Below are 7,162 nucleotides of genomic sequence, written 5' to 3' on the forward strand. Positions count from 1 at the left end.
TCAGAAATAGTGTATTGCGAGATGACCTAGAAGTCCCTTCCTGTCTGTTGCTTCTTCAGTGATCATAATGAGGATTAATAATAATAATACTGATGGCATTTATTAAGCGCTATGTGCAAAACACTGTTCTAAGCTTAGTGGGAAGATAATGTGTCTATCAATTCTGTTTATATTGTACTCTCCCAAGTGCTTAGTACAGTCCTCTGCACACAGTAAGCACTCATAAATATGATTAATTGGTTGGAACAAGAGCCGGAATTCCACCTTTGATGTTCCAGCTCCTCGAATGTACTATCCCTCGTTATTATATTCAATCGTATTTACTGAGCGCTCACTGTGTGCAGAGCACTGTACTAAGTGCTTGCACTGTACTAAGTGCTTAATTACATGAATTTTGCATTCATTTAAACAAAATGCCTAATAATAATAGTGATAATATTTATTTAACTCTTACTGTGTGCTGAGCACTGTACTAACTGCTGGGAGAGAATACCCAGGTGGGAATTAGACACTGTCCCTGTCCCTTGAGGGCTTCATAATTTAAGAGTGTAAATGGGGAGAAGGGATTGGAAACAGACACATCAGGAATGATGAAATATTGAAACACAACACAAAGAAATATACAGAATAGGCACAAAGTGTCCTCAGGAACAGAATGACCTGAGAGCCCGTGAGAAAGATTTTATCTCTGGCCTGAAGCGCCCAGGCCCTCAGTGTCAGAAGGGAAATGTGGTTGTTGCAACAATGCTTTTGTAAGCAGCAGTGGGCCGCAGGAGCAGCTTTAATCTGCAGCCCAGCATGCACGGGAGAAGACTAGTATAGGTGTTTGCTAAATTCATATGCTGCTGACACTTTCATATTTGACATAGGTTATTAACACTTCAGGAGACAGAAAACCAACAGTTAGGAATTTTAAATAATTAAGGCAATTGAATCATTTTAACTTATCTTGATTCCAAACCCTCTTCCTTATCATGTGAAATGTTTGAATTCACTTCTGGGTCTTGATAATATATTTTATTGTTTTTCAGACTTCTCCCTTTGGTGATTCCATTCTATCACTATAAGAAAGGGAGATGATTTGTACTTTTGGGTTCTAGCTCTGTACTAGGTAATTTTCCCATCACTGGAAACAGCATCTGAATCTCTTCGTCTAATCTCATATTTGTAATTTGGATTTGTCTTTCATTCATTCATTCATTCAATCGTATTTATTGAGCGCTTACTGTGTGCAGAGCACTGTACTAAGCACTTGGGAAGTACAAGTTGGCAACATATAGAGACGATCCCTACCCAACAGTGGGCTCACAGTCTAGAAGGGGGAGACAGAGAACAAAACAAAACATATTAACAAAGTAAAATAAATAGAATAAATATGTACAAATAAAATAAATAAATAAATAGAGCAATAAATACATACAAACATATATACATATATACAGGTGCTGTGGGGAGGGGAAGGAGGTAAGGCGGGGATGGGAAGGGGGAGGAGGGGGAGAGGAAGAAGGGAGCTCAGTCTGGGAAGGCCTCCTGGAGGAGGTGAGCTCTCAGTAGGCCTTTGAAGGGAGGAAGAGAGCTAGCTTGGCAGATGTGCGGAGGGAGGGCATTCCAGGCCAGGAGGATGACGTGCGCCGGGGGTCGATGGCGGGAAAGGCGTCTTTGAGACTTTACCACCTTTCACAACTTACATTTCCTTTGACCACAAGTTCTAGCATTTCTTCCTCTGCAAATACTCTAATTTGTATGTGTTTTAATGTCTGCTATCCCATTATAGTGTATTATAGTGTATAAACAAGAGAACATGTCACTTGTTTAGTGCTTTCCTGGTACTTAGTACAATGCATTTAAAAATGGTACTTAAGTGCTTTCTAAGTGCCAGGCACTGATCTAAGGACTAGATTAGAAACAAGATAGACTGGACACAGTTCATGTCCTACAGGGGGCTCAAAGTTTTAATCCCCATTTTACAGATGACATAACTGAAGCACAGAGAAGTTAAGTGATTTGCCCAAGGTTACATAGAAGACAAGTGGTGGAGGCAGGATTAGAACCCAGGTCATCTGACACCCAGACCAGTTCTCTTTCCATTAGGCCATGCTGCTTCTCAATCTGTAATTCATTTTCATGTCTGTATACCCACCTAGACTGTAAGCTCTGTGGAGGAAGAGTTCATGCCTGACAACTCTAACTGTACTCTCCCAAACATTTGGTACTGTGCTCTGCATACAGTAAGTGCTTAAAGAATATCAGTGACTGATTGGTTGCTTGATTGATTGAGACATTGTGGCATGTGGCTGTGTATCTAATGTAAATGTATAACGATAAGCAAACAAATTATACTTTCTCATAGGGATCAGCTGAAGTAGCTATTGTAACCACTTTTCTGTTTCTATCTGACCACTTTACTTGAAAAGTGATTTTTTTTAGCATCTCTGCTGGGAAAGGAAGTGGCAAAAGCATAACTGTTGAACACCATCTACATAGTGTTCTGTTGCTGTACACATCAAACCCACCTCACATGGTTTGAAGGACCTGGCAGCTATGTAAAATGAAAAAAGAATTTCAGGCACCACAGTTTATCACAAAATAAAGGTTTAGGTTTGTTTGTTTTCAAAATTCACATCATGTCTTCTTAGCCCTTCTGTGGTAATATATTTAACTTTTGCCAAATTTTTAAAAATAAACAAAATAATACTGACAATCCATTCTCCACTACTGAACACCAAAATAGAAAGTATCTTAGATATTTTAGGTGGATGAATGTGAGAAACTGCACAAATGGCTGCCTGGTAATTCTTTAATGAACATAACATCTTGTCTTGGCATTTCCTACTGCATATGGCCCAAAACGAAACTGATGGAATGCTTCAAGGAGCCAATGTGGTGCCTTTATGTGGTCCAGATCACTCAACCATGGAGAAGATTGGACAACCCTAGAAATCTGTAGACCTTTTGTTTGGTCCAGAGCCCAGTACTACATTCCTGTCCTGTATTTGACAGTTTCCCAAAAGTTGTTCTGGCCTTCTAGATTTTCTTTCCTATTTCCTAGTATATCATTGCGTCGTTGTTGAGTTTGCTGCCTAAGTGCCAGAATCTGTGACTTTTTAAACAGTATTTGTTAAGAGCTAAGAGTTAAGTGCCAGGCACTTTACTAAGCACTGAGATAGATACACAATAACCAGGTTAGATACAGTCCACATCCCACGTGGAGCTCAGTCTTAATCCCCATTTTACAGATGAGGCAATTGAGTTACAGAAAAGTTAAGTGACTTGCCCAAGATCACAAAGCAGACAAGTGGAGGAGCCAGGATTAGAACCCAGGTCCTTCGGACTCCCAGGCCCATTTTCTCTCCACTAGGCCCCGCTGCTTATTAGCTCTGTACTGACAATATAAATATTTGGCTGTGGGCTTGGCTTTTCAGGGCATGCTGATACAGCACCTCAATTTTCTTTAGACTTTTGTCTTCAACTCATACATCTGTGCATCTTCTTGGATGTGTGCCTCAAGGATGTGTCATCTGCTTACAGTGATGCTTGAATGACTGTTTCTAGGATTTTGGTCCATGTGAGAGTCTGTTGAGGTGGGAAAAGTTTCCCAGAGGCTCAAAAGCATATCATAACACCCACATCAAGATCTCTTGCTGCATCCTCCAGAATGGCTGAATAAAACAAATAGAACAGAGCTATCTCCACTGCACATCCCTGCTTTCTTCACTGGCAGTGGGGAATAACTCAGACACAGTAATCTCAGCTCTAACGCACCCAGCCATGTCATCATGAAGTCATCTCAGAATCTTGATGAACTTTCTAGGGCAGCCAAATTTGCTTAGTAATTTTTAGAACCCAGATCGACTTATGGTATGAAACGTTCTGGTAAGGTCTCTGAAGAGTGCGAAGAGGCCTTGGTAATATACTTCCTCTGTATCTGATGTGCAAGTAGAGATTGTGTCCCCTCTGCAACTGTAGCCTGAAATCATACTGCAAACCCCAGAATGTCTGGTGAATGTTATTCTTTAGCATCCATTCATTCAACCATATTTATTGAGTGCTTACTGTGTGCAGAGCACTGTACTAAGCACTTGGGAAGTACAAATAGGCAACATATAGAGATGGTCCCTATCCAACAACGGGCTCACAGCCTAGAGCAGCCAATCCAGGAGGACCCTAAGCTCTTACCGGCGATGGAAAACAGTGTAATACCTTGATAATTGCCGCAAGTCTGATCTTTCGCTTTCTTCTTGAGGATGGTGACAATGGTAGTAGCTTTGAGATATTGCAAGATTTTCCCAGTAGTCCATCTGTTGAGGAAGAGTTTGTGCAAAGTGCGCAAGTAGGCTCCTGAAGTGACTTCTCCAATAGCTGGGTAAAAGTTCCAGTTCCTCACAGAGTAGAAGGTTTTGTACAATTTATAGAGCCTTGGTAGAGCAAAACAAATGGTAATTAATAATAATGATAATAGTAATTGTGGTATTTGTTAAGCATTTACTATATGCCAGGCACTGTTTTAAGCACTGGGATAGATACAAGGTGATTGGGTGGACCCAGTCCCTGTCCCACTTGGGGCTCACAGCCTTAATCCCATTTTACAGATGAGGGGACTGAGGCACAGAGAAGTGAAGTGACTTGCCCAGTGACACACAGTAGACAAGTTGTGGAGTCTGGATTTGAACCCAGGTCCTTCGACTCCCAGGCCCATGCTCTATCCTCTGGGCCATGCTGCAGACTCACCTGGGTATTCTAGGCCCTTTCCCTCTGCAGCTGAGAAAACTACTTTCTTTCTGCACCACTGAGGGCCCCTGTTTCCAAAATGCTTTGTGCACAATGGGCCATGGGGATAAAAGCTATTGCTGCTACACACTCTTGGTTTCCTCCTGACACAGGACAGCCAGACACACTACCTTCCCAGGAGCTGGCACTCACTTTCCTCTGTGCCATCGAAGACACTCTGCCCCATCCTGCCTTCCACCACCCCGGTGGGAGGAAGAAAAACACTTGTAAACACCTGCAGAACACTGGAGGCTGCTCACGTGGTTGCCTTGGCTATGCCTGTGTCTGGGACTAAAATTCTGCTCCTCTAGCCATAACACCTCACTGATTTTCCCTTTTATTTTCTGTATTTGTCCTTGTCCTTTATGTATTTTAATGTTTTATTGTTTCATCACTCCGGATGTGTCTGTCTCCAGTTCCTCTTCTATTACCTACCTTCATAGATTGTGAGCCCCTGAGGGCCAGGGACCATGTCTAATTAGCACTTGTGCATTCTTTCACAGCTCTGCACACAGTAGGTAGTTAAGCTCTTCTGCTTTAGCATCCCACCACCAGTTGTGCTTGTTCATTAATTCAGTTTACAGTCATGGTATAAGTTTCTGAAGGCCTCACTTTTGTCTGAGGACTCAGGTGCTGAAAGATGTTGCTGGTACAATTGATATTTCTCAGCAAGTAGACCTTTTTTATTTTCCAAGTCATTTACATTCAACCAGTCTTGGGTCCTTTTCTTGGTCACATCCAGTATATTGTCAGTATAGCGTAGAACACATATATACACACATATATACAGTCCCCTTCTAGACTGTGTGACCGTTGTTGGGTAGAGACCATCTCTATATGTTGCCGATCTGCACTTCCCAAGGGCTCAGTACTGTGCTCTGCACACAGTAACCGCTCAATAAATACTATTGAATGAGTGAATGAATGAATGAATATACATAAAGTATAGCACACAGTAGGAGCTTAATAAATACTACTGATTGACTGGAGGATCTTGCCTTTCCCCACTACTCCTACAGTGGATAGAGCACAGGCCTGTGGGGCAAAAGGACCTGGATTCTAATCCCCACTCCACCACTTGTCTGCTGTGTGACCCTGGGGAAGTTATTTCACTTATCTAAACCTCAGTTACCTCATCTGTAAAAATGGGAATTAAGACTTTGAGCCCCATAAAAATAATAATGATGGCATTTGTTAAGCACTTACTATGTGTGCTGCGTAGAGGGGGATACAAGGTGATCAGGTTGTCCCATGTGAGGCTCACAGTCTTAATCCCCAGTTTACAGATGAGGTAACTGAGGCCCAGAGAAGTTAAGTGACTTGCCCAAAGTCACAAAGCTGATAAGTGGCAGAACTGGGATTAGAACCCATGACCTCTGGCTCCCAAGCCCGTACTCTTTCCACTGAGCCACGCCCATATGGGGCAGGAACTGTGTCCAACCTGATTTGCTTGTATTCTCCCCTGTGCTTAGTACACTGCCTGGTACATTGTAAGTGCTTAACAAATACCATGAAAAAAGTCCTTATATATCCCTTCAATTCTTGGAACAGTGTTTTGCATACTATATTACAAAATCTATGCTATTACCACTTGCTGCTACTGTGTCTGCTGCTCAGCCTCACTCTCAGGGTTTTTGCAGAGAACACAGCCGGAATTTAAAATTAAAATAATAAAAAAATACAGGGCCCGGAGTACTACCCAGTGGTAGAGCAGAGACCAGAGAAAGAATGTATGTATGCTTTCAAAGAAGCAAGGTGTTGAGATATTTACCTTGTGAGCAAATGTGGTTGAGAAGATTGATGTGTGTTTGCCCATTCACTGTTTAGTAGTAAGGGTAGATCTCTGAGACACTGATGTGTGTCTCTCTCACAGGTCCTGTCTGTTTTTGTTCATTTTTGTGAAGACTTTGCTCATGGAGAGTAGTTGTAGTAATAGTGTTTGAGCAGTCACTGGGTGTGATCCATGGCATATAAATGCTTGGGAAGCACAAAACAAGCAATAGTCATGGCCCATAAAGAGCTTACGCTCTAATAGAGTGACCTAAAATCATTAACAAATGGAGTAATCAAAATAAGTAACCCTGTACAATTGAAAAAAATGTATATAATGAGGGTGATGACAGGTAGGCATATAAGTGTTAGAGATAACCAATGAGTTTTCATTACTTGATATACTGGGAATTCACTGGGAATGGCATATTTGAGGAGGTGGATTTTCACGAGGACTTTTAACATGGGGAGGATTGACGTCTTGTGGATCTGGATAGGGCAGAGAAGACCAAGCCAGGGGAATAGCATGAGTCAGGGGATGGAAGTGGGAGCTGGAGAGTGAGATACAATTAGATGAGTTTGGGAGGACTGAAGAGAGCAGGTTGAGGCATAGCAGGTGGAGAGA

This window comes from Tachyglossus aculeatus, chromosome 2 (assembly GCF_015852505.1).
Source record: "Tachyglossus aculeatus isolate mTacAcu1 chromosome 2, mTacAcu1.pri, whole genome shotgun sequence".
Taxonomy (NCBI): Eukaryota; Metazoa; Chordata; class Mammalia; order Monotremata; family Tachyglossidae; genus Tachyglossus; species Tachyglossus aculeatus.